At 36.5% G+C, this 13,646-nt stretch overlaps 1 pseudogene; it reads left to right on the plus strand.

The window, feature by feature from the left end:
• Positions 1 to 13,027: 13,027 nt before the first annotated feature.
• Positions 13,028 to 13,274, plus strand: LOC117012571 (cytochrome c oxidase subunit 7B2, mitochondrial-like; annotated as a pseudogene).
• The last annotated feature ends 372 nt before the right edge of the window (positions 13,275 to 13,646 follow it).

Genomic DNA, 13,646 nt, shown 5'->3' on the forward strand with positions numbered 1-13,646 from the left:
CAACCCTAGTAAACATCTATGCACCCAACATAAAAGCACCTAAATACATAAAACAAATATTGATCGACAGTAACACAATCATAGCAGGTGATATTAACACCCCATTGACACCACCTGACATAGCTTTCAGACAGAAAATCAACAAGAAACAGTGTCCTTAAATGACCAGATGGATTTCACAAGACTAGAACAAGTAATCCTAAAATGTATATGAATCCATAGAACACCCTGAATAGCCATGGCAATCTTGAAAAAGAAGAACAAAGCTGAAGGTATCAAGCTACCTGATACCAAACTATACTATAAGGGCATAGTAATCAAAAGAGCATGGTATTGGCATAAAAAAAAGACATGTAGATCAGAATAGAATAGAAAGCCCAGAAATAAATCTACACAGGCATGGTCATTTAATTTAAGACAAAGGAAGCAAGACTATACACTAGGGTAAAGACAGTGTATTCAATAAATGGCGCTGGGAAAACTGAACAGATATATGTGAAAAAATGAAACTAGACTACCTTCTTAGTCCATATACAAGAATAAATTCAAAATGGATTAAAGACTTATATGTAAGACCCAAAACCACAAAACTGCTAGAAACTTTAAAAAAAAAAAACAAACAACTTATGTCTACACAAAAACAACAAAAAATAAAAACACAATTTCAAATAACTCAAGAATGTGAAACAATGAAGCTGCTATACTCTGCTTGAGGGAGTAGATTGTGATATCACTTCCTTGAAAAGAAAATCACGATGCCTAATAAAACATTTGAATATGTGGTCCTGAAGTCATTGCCATGAATGTTGACAAGATCATCATTTTTAATGAATTGGAGTGAAGCAAATCCACACAGGTGCATCTCAGGGGCAAAATACTGAGTATACAAAGAAAGTTTCAGGAGAAAACCGATAGTGTGATTACATTAATATGGGCTTTAAAATGAAGCAAAAGAAATGACATGTTGTTTATGGATACATAAATATAAGGCAAAATTATGTAGCAAAGAATGGTTAATGCACTTCTGGTGTTTATTTCCTAGAGATAAGGAAGGGAAATTCTTGGGGAAGGGCATATAGGCACTTCAAATATTGAAATATTCTATATCTTAAGCTTCATTATAGGTAGTTGGGTATTTGTCTATTTTTAACTATTATGAACATACTTTATTTCATATTATGTACATACTTTATTTCATATATACATTTCATAATATAAAATTTTTAAGAAGTATTGAATATATGTTCAACTATCTGATTTAAACCCTATCTTGTAAATTCCATCTTATACAGTACATATACGAAGCCCCATTTAATATTTTGTTTACAAAGCTTAAGAAAGTGTTAACTGTTTTTGAATTTAAATTAACTTGCATTTTTTTAATAGAACAGATTTAACATTATCTGGAGAAATAGGGGACACTTTAGAAAATAAGGGCTATTAATGCTATCAAATGCTTTCATTAACTTTCTAATTCATATAGACTTTAAAATTGTTTTCTCTCTTCTCCAAATAGTATAGGCCAGACTGTATTTACAAGTAACTGAATCATTCATAGTAAATATTATAATAGTAAGGATTAAAGCTTGCTGAATTACCGAATGCCCACTATGTGTCAGGAGCTGTTTTTTGTTTTGTTTTGTTTTTTCCTTTTTTTAGATGAGAGAATATAGCAGACAAAAAATCTCTACCTTCATGGAGCTCACATTGTCATGGGAGAAGAAAGCCAAGAAACAAAATTAGATAAACATAATATGTTAGAGAGTGACAAGAGTTATGGAGAAATTGAAGCAAGGAAGAGTAAAAGAAGTGCTGAGGTATGGGGAGAGTGAATTTTAAACAGGATAATTAGGAAGGACATCTCTGAGAAGGTGACATTCAAGCAACAACTTGAAGCTGGTGAAGGGGAATGTTAAAAGTAATCCTGGGGGAATGGCTTCCAGAAGAACAAAGAGTTATAGACTCTGAGGTGGGAACATGACTGGAATGTATAAGAAATAACAAGGTCAATGTAGGTGGATGGAGAAAGGTCATCAGGGGCAACAGAGTAGGAAACAAAATCAGAAAGGAGGATAAAATGTATAAGATTTACATTCTGATGAGAAATCTTGCTTTTATTCTAAATGATACTGATGAATCGTATTCTTGTGGTATTCTATTGACTTATATTTTAACAGGATCACAGTGGTGGAGAATACACTAAAATTGGGCAAAGCAGAAGCACAGAGACAAGTCAGAAGCTACTGCAATAATCCAGGTAAGTGACTGTCATGCCTTGGATCATGTTTAGCAAGAAGGTGGTGAGGTTTTTGGATTTTGAAGCTAGGACAGACAAAGTTTGCTTACAGAATTTATGTGGAGGTTTAGAGGAAGTGTTAAAGGTGACTCCAATGTTTTTGTTCTAAAAATGGAAAAATACAGTTGCCTTTCTTTCATCCTAAGATGGGGAAAATTGCAAGTGGAGCATGTTTAGAGAGAAAGATCATGATTTCACTTTATTGTTCATTTTGAGATTTATATATGAGCCTTGAGTTCAGAGAAATGTGAGCTAAAGATATAAATGTCAGTTAAATATATGGTACTTACAGTCATATGGGAGTGAGTAGATAAAATATAAAAGAGAGACAATGCTTGCTCACTGGAGTTTTCCAATGTTATGAGGTCAGGAAAAAACAAAACAAACAAAAAAAAAACTACAAAATGACGTAAGAGAGTGTGGGTGGTATTGGGGAGTAGGAAGAGACCAGAAGTGATATTTAACGTGGAAATGCAAGAAATGTTCCAAACAAGGAGAAGGTCATTAATTGTGGCAAATGCTGCTCATAGGCAGAGTAAGATGCAAGTCAAGACCTGACTATTTGATTTACCAATAGAAAGTCATTAGTGACCTTGATAAGAGAAGTTTCATGGTGGGAGTGGGGTTTGGGCTCAGGCTGATTTGAATGGGTCCACGTGAAAAAATAGAGAGGAATGAAAAACAGAAAGATGGACAACTATCAAGAATTTTGCTGTAAAAAACAAAAAATGAAATAAACTCTTGCTGAGGAATGTGGGGTTCAGATATGTTTAAACGATGGGAGAAATCACAGTATATTATATATGTCAATGAGAATGATCAAGTACAGAGCCATGTCCTTGAGACGGGAGAGGAAATGGGATCTGGTGCACAAATGGAGAAGGTGGCTTTACAAAGGAGCATCATTAGAGGAGTGAAGGTCAACTACAGGGTAGGTGTAAAGATGTGGTCGTGGGACCTGGGAAAAGAGCTTTTCTCTTTACTTCAATTTTCTCCATGAACATGGAATCATAGATATTAACTGAGAATGAAGATAGGAGAATAAATGAGAAGTTTGAAGAAAGAAGGGAAAGCATGAAATAACATTTCTAGGAGAGTAGACAACTGAATAGAAAAGGAAAAAATAAAAAGAAAGAAAAGAAATGTGCAGTATTATTACTAGAGAGCTCCAAGGGCAGACTTGAAGTTAGTGATTATGAGAATGGACGTTATGGTAATATGATTTTCTCCTACTTAAACTGATGCTTGGGTAGAGGCAGAGAATATAGCAGAAGATGGAAGAGATTTAGGTTCTATGCAAGAGAATGATTGAAAATTTGATGGTGGAATATAATCTGGGAAAGAAATACATGAAGAAAACATGGAAAAGGGAAATTTTTATAGGATTAAGAGATTGTATGTGTTAGTGGGTTTGAAGGATTGTTTGATCAGTGAGCAGGCACTTGAAATTGGCATGATGTGGGTTTGCAGTGACTGCTGATGACAAGCCCGAGAAGGTGTACACGTTCATTGATCTTTGCCTTGATTGTAACTTTTGATAATTATATTCAATGGTATCCACTGTATTCTGCATTTCTTAGAATAATATACTGAAAAGTTATTTATCACTTTTAGTTTTTATAGCTAACAGTTTAATGTTTAAATAGGTATTGTATTAAAGCATTGGACATTCAATTCTATATAAAAAAGAATTATTTCAATTCTTAAAAATAATTTTATTCTTATATTTCAATTATTTTAAAAGTTGTGAATAGTGTTTCTTTTCTGTGGTAAGTAAACAGAAGTTGGTGATACAAGGACATATTAGGTAGGATATGTATAGAGTGCTGCCACAAAATAGACCTAAAAGTACATTGTCTTAAATAACAAAGATATTTCTTTCTCTCACAGTAAAATTTGAGTTGCATCTTCTAAGCTCTTAGGAAGCTCTTCCCCTTGTTGTCATTCAGGAATTCAAGTTCCTTCCAAGGTCTTGCTGCTCCATTCACCAGGGCAGGCAGTTTTCTTAAACATTTTTTTGTGCCACAGATCTTTTTAATAATCTGGTGAAACATATGGACCTTTTTTCAGCATAATGCTCACTAATACACAAAATAAAACGCATCAGATAAAAAGGAAACAAATTAAACTGAAATACCATGATTAAACTATAAAATGGTGTTTTCTTTAAAATTTTAAATTAGAAGATTTTAACTTCCGGTCAAGATGGCAGAGTAGATGAATGCTGTGTTCGACTCCTCCCATGACCAAATCAGAATTATAACTAAGTTATAGAAAAACTACCCCTGAGAACCATCTGATGACTAGATGGACAGAACTCCTATAATTAAGGACATAAAGAAGAAGCCAGGCCAAGACTGTTAAAAGGGGTGGAGACGTGAAACGGGCTAGTCCCAGACACACACATGGTCATTAAGAATCAAGCGGGATATCTTAGCTGGCTGCCAAGGTCCTCATTGAAAAACAAGGGGTCCCTGCTCCACTCCAGTCTCCCTAACTCAGAGCACCAGTGCCAGGAAAAGGAGTCCCCACAGCAGCTGGCTATGAAAACCAGCAAAGACTCAGTCCGAGTAAGATGGAGGGCTGCTGTAGACCCAGGTGTCCTCTTAAAGGGCCTACACACAGACTCACTTTATTCACTCACAAACACTGGCCCTAATCTCCAGAGAAGGGACAAAATCTCAAAAAGCACCAGGGGAATATTTGGAGAAACTGAATTGTCTGGCTTTGGGGTCAGGCCTGGAGGGGCAGATCTCCCAAGGACTAAAGTGCAGAAGTGCTGAAAGGAGCCACAATTCCTCCCTCCACGCCCCCTCCCCCACCACAGCATGGACGTGCAGGCAGGCACTAAGTGTGAATCTCCATTAAACCAGCTAACACCATTCTTGCCCCACCCTGGTGGTTTTTGGAGACCCCACTCCACCCCATTCACCTGCCAGACTAGAACCTCTTACAGAGGCTAATCCACATAAGGGGTCACCCTGGGCCCATACACTGCAGACTTTCCTAAAATCTCTCAAAGGTCCACAAAGCCCAAACAAGTAGTTCCTGTCTTCAGTGTGCCCTGTACCTCTTGCGAAGTAGCTCCAAGCCTAATAATGATGGCAGTTTGCCTCTGTTCACAGCATAATCACCCCCAGGTGCCTCCAAGCCCAGCACAGGCAGCTGCCAATGCAGATCACTTTGTAGCTCCTACCAGGTGGCCTCAGGCTGGATAGGCAGTGGCTGACCTTGGCGTGCACCAAAGGTCCTCCTGAGATGCCCCAGAACCAACAAATCTGGTGCCTGACTTCAGACCACACCATAGCACCACCCAATTAGCTCCAAAATAATGCATCCAAAGGGTGGACTTGGCAGGAACCTGAGCCCAACTAAGGCAAATCCTGCTCTTTGGAGTCAGCCCCTACACAAGCTTGTCCATTAAATCATGGCCAGTCCTCATAGCCAGTCAGCCTGAAGGTCAATACTACCTACTGATATGCCAACAGCAATCATGGCTCAACTACAACAGGAGAGACCACACCACCCACACAAGGGACACCCCTGGAGCACCCAGATCAGGTGAACAGGGAGACTGTGCAACTGGACCTCACAGGACTCCTACTATATAAGGCCACTCCGCCAAGACAGGGATACATTGTAGATCTACCTAATACATGAAAATAAGCATAGGGAGGTAGCCAAACTGAGGAGACAAAGAAACACATCCCAAATGAAACAACAGGACAAAACTCCAGAAAAACAACTAAACAAAATGAAAGAAAGCAATCTACCAAATGCAGAGTTCAAAACTCTGGTTAAATGGTTGCTCAATAAAAAGGGGAAGAATAGACAATTTCAGTGAGAACTTCAACAAAAAGATAGGAAGCATTAAAAAGGAAATAGAAAACATAAAAAAGAACCAGTCAGAAATGAAGAATACATTTGATAGAATCAGTAGTAGATTAGATGAAGCAGAGGATCAAATCAGCAAATTGGAAGACAAGGTAGCAGAAAACACTCAATCAGAACAGCAAAAACAAAAAAAGAATTCAAAAATGTTAGGATAGTTTTAGAGACCTCTGAGACAATATTAAGCATAACAATATTTGCTTCATAAGGGTAACATTTGCATCATAAGGGTAACAATATTAAGCATAACAACATTTGCATCATAAGGGTAACAGAATAAGGAGAGAGAGAGAGAGAGAGAGAGAGATTGAAAACTTATTTGAAGAGAAGATTGAAAACCTCCCTAACTGGGCATAGGAAATAGACATACAAATCCAGGAAGAGTCCCAAACAAGATGAACCCAAAGAGGCCCACACCAAATTATGCTACAGCATAATTAAAATACCAAAGGTTAAAGACAAAGAGAGTATTTTAAAAGCAGCAAGAGAAGAGCAGTTACATACAAGGGCGCTATGATAAGACTATCAGCTGACTTCTCAACAGAAACTTTTCAGACGAGAATAGATTGGCACAAAATATTCAAAGTGATGAAAAGCAAGGACCTACAAACAAGATTACTCTACCCAGCAAGGCTCTCATTTAGAATTAAAGGAGAGATAGTTTCCCAGATTAAAAAAAGCTAAGGGAGTTCATAACCACCAAACCAGCATTACAAAAAATGTTAAAGGGACTTCTTTAATAAGAAGAAAAAAATATGAATGAGAAAATATCACAAAGGAAAAAAAACATTCTTACTGACAAAGTCAAACATAATAAAAGCAGTGGATCAACCAACACTAAACTTAATAGAAAGGTTAAAAGACAAAAATAGGAGAGGATGTATAATTACAACTGTAAATTAAGGGATAAACACAAATACACACACACACAAATATGAAAAATAATGACAAAAACATAAACGTGGAGGGAGGGAGTAAAAATGGTAGTGATTATAGAATGTAGTCAAATTTAAGCGACCATCAACTTAAAATAAACTGCTTGTAAACATAGCTTGGTGTATATGAAGCACATGGTAACCACAAAACAAATACGCAAGAGACATACAAGAAATAAAGAGAGAGGAATCCAAACACAACACTACAGAAAGTCAACAACATACAAGAGAAGAGAGCAAGAGAATAAAAAAAGGAACATAAAAGAACTACAAAATCATAACACAATAAAATGCCCATAACTACATTCCTATCAATAATAACTTTAAATGTAAATGGAGTAAATGCTCCAATCAAAAGATGAATGGATAAAGAAGTGGTGCATATATAGAATGGAATAGTACTCAGCCATAAAAATAATGAAGTCTTACCATTTGCTACAACATCGATGGACCCTAGAGGATATACTAGTGCTAAGCAAAATAGCTTGGACAGAGAAATACAAATACCTTATGATTTCACTTATGGAATCTAAAAAACAAAATAAACAAGACAGAAGCAAACTCCTAAATTCAGAGAACAAAGTGATGGTTGCCAGATTGGGGGGTAGGGGGGCTAGATAAAGATATTAAAAAAGTACAAATTGGCAGTGACAAAATTGTTATGGGGTGTGAAATACAGCTTAAGGAATATAGTTAATGATATTGTAATAACTGTAAATGGTGTCAGGTGAGTACAAGACTTATCAGCGGGATCACTTTGTAAGTTATATAAATGTCTAATCAATATGGTGTACAATTGAAACTAATACAATACTGAATGTCAACTGTAATTGAAAAATAAAATTTTAAAAATATTTTAACAGTCTAGGCTATGGTTTAAATGCCATAATTTTGAAGCAATTATGAACATAAAAAATATTTTAAGATAGCTACAATGACCGAAAATATCTGTGATTTCTATTTTTGCCAAAGTCACAAATATGGCTTACTGTTTATATTTTCAACAGACTACAATCCTTAATTAATAAAAATGAAGGTAGGGTGGCCAGATGACTCAGTTTGTTAGAACTAGAGCTCTGAACAACAGGGTTGCCGGTTCGGTTCCCACATGGACCAGTGAGCTGTGCCCTCCACAACTAGATGGAAGACAACAAGCTGCCACTGAACTGCTGGTGGGGCAGTGGGATGGCTCATTTGGTTAGAGCAAGAGCTCTCAACAAGGTTGCTGGTTCAATTCCCGCATGCGTTGGTGGGCTGCGCCTCCTACAGCTAAAGATTGAAAACGGCAACTGGACTTGGAGCTGAGCTGAGCCCTCCACAAATAGATTGAAGGACAATGATTTGGAGCTGATAGACCCTGGAAAAACACACTGTTCCTCAATAAAATTAAAATAATTTTTTAAAAATGAAGGTAAAATTTTCCACCATCCAAACTGCAGAGACACATTGAATTTCATCCAGTGGTTACCCTTGGGTTAAGGGTAAAAAAAACTCCTTCTCTAAAGCATTGATGTCATCTTCATGGTCAACTCTGAGTAGAAGTGGGAAGAAAATTTGGAAGTCTGAAATTTTAGGCCCAGGAGTTGGCACATAGTACTTCCAGTCTATTCCATTCAAGACAAATCAATCACCAGATGACACCCAATTGCAAGACAGCTGGAGGAAGATACACCAGTCATACATCAACAGGATGAAAGTTCAGAGTTAGAGGAAAACCAGTAGCCTCTGCCACAAATGCCATATCTTCCATTTCCCACATCTCTCCTTCTCCTTTCCTTTTGGGGTGATATTTGTTTTGTTTCTAAAATCAATTAATTTTCTTGCAGATATGTTCATCCTGGGTAGTCTGAATTTTCTGTTAGAAAAATCTTCTAATATTAGGAATTTCAGAAGTTTTACTCCATGGTGCAATAATCCTATGAAGACATTTTTAGCATCACAGAATATAAACAAATGCTGGGCAGATTATTTAAAGGTAGAAAAAAAATGCAAGAATATTATATGTAATCAAGTGTATTGTCCAAGATGATTAATTTTTTAATTTATTAAATAAATTAGTTCTTGAAATGTGTACCATCTATTAAATATGACACTAACTATAGATGTGTGTATTACATTGTATAGAAATGTATTTCTTATCTCATATACAGAGGGTGCCAAAAAAATGTGAACATAATGTAAGAAAGGAAAACTGTATTAAAATTATAATACTCCACATATGCCAATAACAAGCGATGAATACAAGTCACGTTTGACTTCTGCAATTACAAGAGTTGCTCAAAGTGGTTACCATCAGCATCCAGACACGTTTGATTATGGCGAACTACTGTTTGAGCAATGTTGACCTGTGTCTACTTTTATACATATTTTGGTACCCCTGGTATATATATGTACCTGTACATATTTTACTTTTTTGCTTTTAATTCAAATCTTGCAAATTTATTTTTCTACACTTATACAAATTAATAGATAACAAAGTAATCTCATAAATCAACAATATGATCATAAGCTTACCTTCTAACATTGCCTAAGTAAGAAGTACCAATTTTGTGCCCTGAAGATTGCTATCTATCAGATTATTCTACTGTGATATCTTTGCTATAACCAGTGAGACATAAATAATGGTGGCTTCAGAGATTTAGAAGGGAAAATTAGTTTTTATGACTTTTTCTTTATTAGAACTTTTAAACTTGGGAAAACATTAGATCTCAGAACTTTATCTCACTTGTAATCACTACACACACACACACACACACACACGAAGTCTGACAATTAGGTTTGCGAACTTGCAACCATGCGCTTATATTGGCAGCACTGTACTAACAGCTTGGTAAGGTTTCATAACATTGGTATATCAGCATCTCACAGCTGTGTTCATGTCAATGTGTGGCGGTGTCTTGCTGAGTGGCGTTCATTAATGTTGCATGTTTTTGTGTGCCATCGCGAGAATGTCTGAGCTTGAGTAAGAGCAATGAACAAACATTAAAGTTCTTGTTAAACTTGGCAAGAGTGTAAGTGACATCAGGGACGTTAGTCCAAGTTTATGGGGATAATGACATGAAGAAAATGGCAGTGGACAAATGGATTAAACGTTCTCCTAAGGGGACAGAACACATCATTGATGAAGAGAGGTCAGGACGGCCAGTAACAAGCAGAACTGATGAAAAATTGCAAAAATTCATTGTCAGCTGACTGTGAGAAGCATAGCAGACCAAGCAAACATCGATAGAGAAACAGTTAGGAAAATCTTAACTGAAAATCTTGGCCTGAGAAAGATGTGCAAAAATGGTCCCAAAGGAGTTCACTGATGAACAAAAGCAAAGGAGAGTCAAAGTTTGCTAAGACCTTTTGGAGAGGCAAGATGTTGTTTTGGGCCATGTTATCACTGGTGATGAAACATGGGTGTGCCAATACGACCCTAAACAAAGCGTCAAAGTGCACAATGGAAGTCAGCCAATTCTGCACGACCAAAAAAGTTCTGTCAGTCCAAATCAAGAGTCCAAACTATGTTGCTAACGTTTCTTGATATTAGAGGGATTATTCACTATGAATTTGTACCAACTCGACAAATAGTTAACCAAGTTTACTGTTTGGAAGTGCTGAAAAAGATGCATGAAAAAGTTAGACAAAAACGACCTGAACTTTTTGCCAATAATTCATGGCTCTTGGATCACGATAATGCACCAGGTCACATGACACTGTCTGTGAGGGAGTTTTTATCCAGTAAACAAATAACTGTATTGGAACACCCTCCCTACTCACCTCATCTGGCCCCCAATGACCTTTCTTTATCTGAAGATAAAGGCAATATTGAAAGGAAGACATTTTGATGACATTCAGGACATCAAGGGTAACACGATGAGAGCGCTGATGGCCATTCCAGAAAAAGAGTTCCACAATTGCTTTGAAGGGTGGACTAGGCACTGGTGTCAGTGCATAGCTTCCCAAGGGGAGTATTTCGAAGGTGACCATAGTGATATTCAGCAATGAGGTATATAACACTTTTTCTAGGATGAGTTCGCGAACTTAATTGCAGACCTTGTGTGTGTGTGTGTGTGTGTGTGTGTGTGTGTGTGTGTGTGTAAATGAAGGTAAAATGAGCAGCTGATACAAGGAAAAGTTTGCTTCCAGCAAATCAGTTCCATGGGAACCATCTGAGGGCCATCTTGACTTCATCCAGGGTGGAGGTATGTTAGTGGTTTATCCAGTCCATCTTTAAAACCATGGTTTTCCTATTTAATAGACAATGATGAGTGCTTTTTGTTATTATAAATAGGATATTGTCTCTTGGATTTATTTAGTATTGCTAATTGTATTACTATGTTGCCTTCAGTGTTTCTTAACCTTCCTTAGGAACCATTCTGAAAACTTGTTAAAAGGTATGGACTCTCTTTCCTCTACCCCCCCAAAAACACATGTAGATAAATAAACTCAAAATTTGCAGAGTTTTATTTACTGACACCCCAATACTCTTCCAGAGGCACACTTAGAGTTCAATTCAGGACCTGTTTAAAACCCTGCTTCTCTGTCACATCTATAACAAATAATTTGTTCGTTATGTTCATCATCTTGCTAGAAAAATTACTTTGGTGATATTTTCTTGTTCGTTCTTATATGAATGAGTATATATTATTGTATGACTATATATTAATATATGTTTACAATATTTTTACTAAGATATAAGGTTCATTAAGACAGAGACTGTATTTTCATTCCTCACTCGGTGCCTAGTTCAGTAATTGGCTCATGATTAAGTATTCAGTTGGTGCAAAAATAATTGTGGTTTTTACAATTATTTTTAATCTTTTAAACTGTAATTACTTTTGCACCAACCTAATACTTGATAAATTTTGGGTAAATAAATCAATGATCTAATTTGGGGTGGGAAACATCAATGTTCACTTGAAATCGAATGGTGTTGAAGAGGTTTACATGATCCTAAAGAAACACAAGTACTAGCTTAATTTAGCTAAGAAGAAGAGAGATCTTCTCTGGTTAGATTATCACTGATGGTTTATCATATAAGGGTAGCATTAGATGAGTGTTTAAAGAAAGGTAGGTTTCAATAAAAAAAAGTTGAAGAGGAGAGAAACGTAAGAAAATATGTGGGCTAAGTATACTGGTTTATGAATAAATGAATTTGGAAAAGAGCAAAACAGATTGTATGAAAAAAATAATAAAAAGTACATCTTTAATTGTGAGGAAAATGTTATTATGCACCCTCTTTAATATGATGCTAATTATTTGGATACTTTCCCATAAAAAGGGGTTAGGTATTGATGTTTTTAAATGGAGAAGAACATGAGATATATATTAGAAAAGGTTTAGTACAGAAAAACAAAATGACTTTAGGTATTTAGGTATAGCAGAAAGTGACTTAGAGAGGATTAGGTGATTTAAAATTTTCTGGAACAGTTGGAGAAATGAGCTCCAGACTGGGCTCCACAGCTGTCTGTACAGTGCTTCTTAAAAATGCAAGAGGCTGGAAAAATAGACATGAAACTGCAGAAAAGTTTTAAAACTGGTGCAGAAAAATTTCACAGCAATGTGACTTTGATTATCAACAGAAACAAACAAAACACGTCAAACATATGAAATGTCTCCATATTACTTTTGCCTTCCAAATGTCACAACATTGCGTATAATTGGCAAAACTTAATTTGTACCAAGAAATCCAGCAGGTTGGTGAACACATTGACGCACTAGGAGGGTGGTACATCCAGAAAGATCATGTCCTATGCATCTCTTCCATGTGGCTTTTCCTGAAATGTATCTTTTGTAATAAGCTGGTAAAAAAAGCTGAATGTTAAACTTTCTGAGGCGAGTTCCTACCAGGAACTTTCTGGGAGTTCCTACCAGGACTCCTTTCAATGAGAGACCTCACCTGCAAATCCCTCACACCTTCATGATGTTTCCCTTGGCTAAAAATGCACTAAGTCATCTCATGAATTGAAGCATTCAGCAAATTTTGGCAAGACAGAGCTAAATAAAATACTCACCAGATTTTCATGACAGATATGGTAATGCCATGCGAGCCAGCAGAAGAACCACTTTCTGTTGTTGTATGGATACTTGCAATCACACAGGTTGGAATAGAATGGAAGCTGTCCTCCTTTGGTAGAGTCACCCAAAAGGAGTGCAAAGCTCAGTAACCATTATAGTTGCTGTAACACAGAATTGTTCCAAAACCAACTTGTCATCTCAACACTCTGCTACTCATTATAGTATGATTGAAGAAATAAAATACATTTGAAGCCAAAAACAAGCAAACAAACAGCTGTAAAGAAATCTAAGAAATGCTGTCTCAGTCTCTATCTCTTCAATGTTTTCCTCTCTGTATCTCACTCTCCACACCACACTATCACTTACTGCACTGTCAGAAGATATGGGGTTTGATAGGGTCAGTACCCAGCATTCTTCACAAGGAGTTTTTTTTAAAATTAATTCATTGTCAAAATACTAGGGACTAATTGAATGAAGTTGGTGAGGGGAAAAACGTCACTGATTACTTACTCCCTTGTTCA

The sequence above is a fragment of the Rhinolophus ferrumequinum genome, chromosome 20, assembly GCF_004115265.2.
Source record: "Rhinolophus ferrumequinum isolate MPI-CBG mRhiFer1 chromosome 20, mRhiFer1_v1.p, whole genome shotgun sequence".
In the NCBI taxonomy this organism is placed as follows: domain Eukaryota; kingdom Metazoa; phylum Chordata; class Mammalia; order Chiroptera; family Rhinolophidae; genus Rhinolophus; species Rhinolophus ferrumequinum.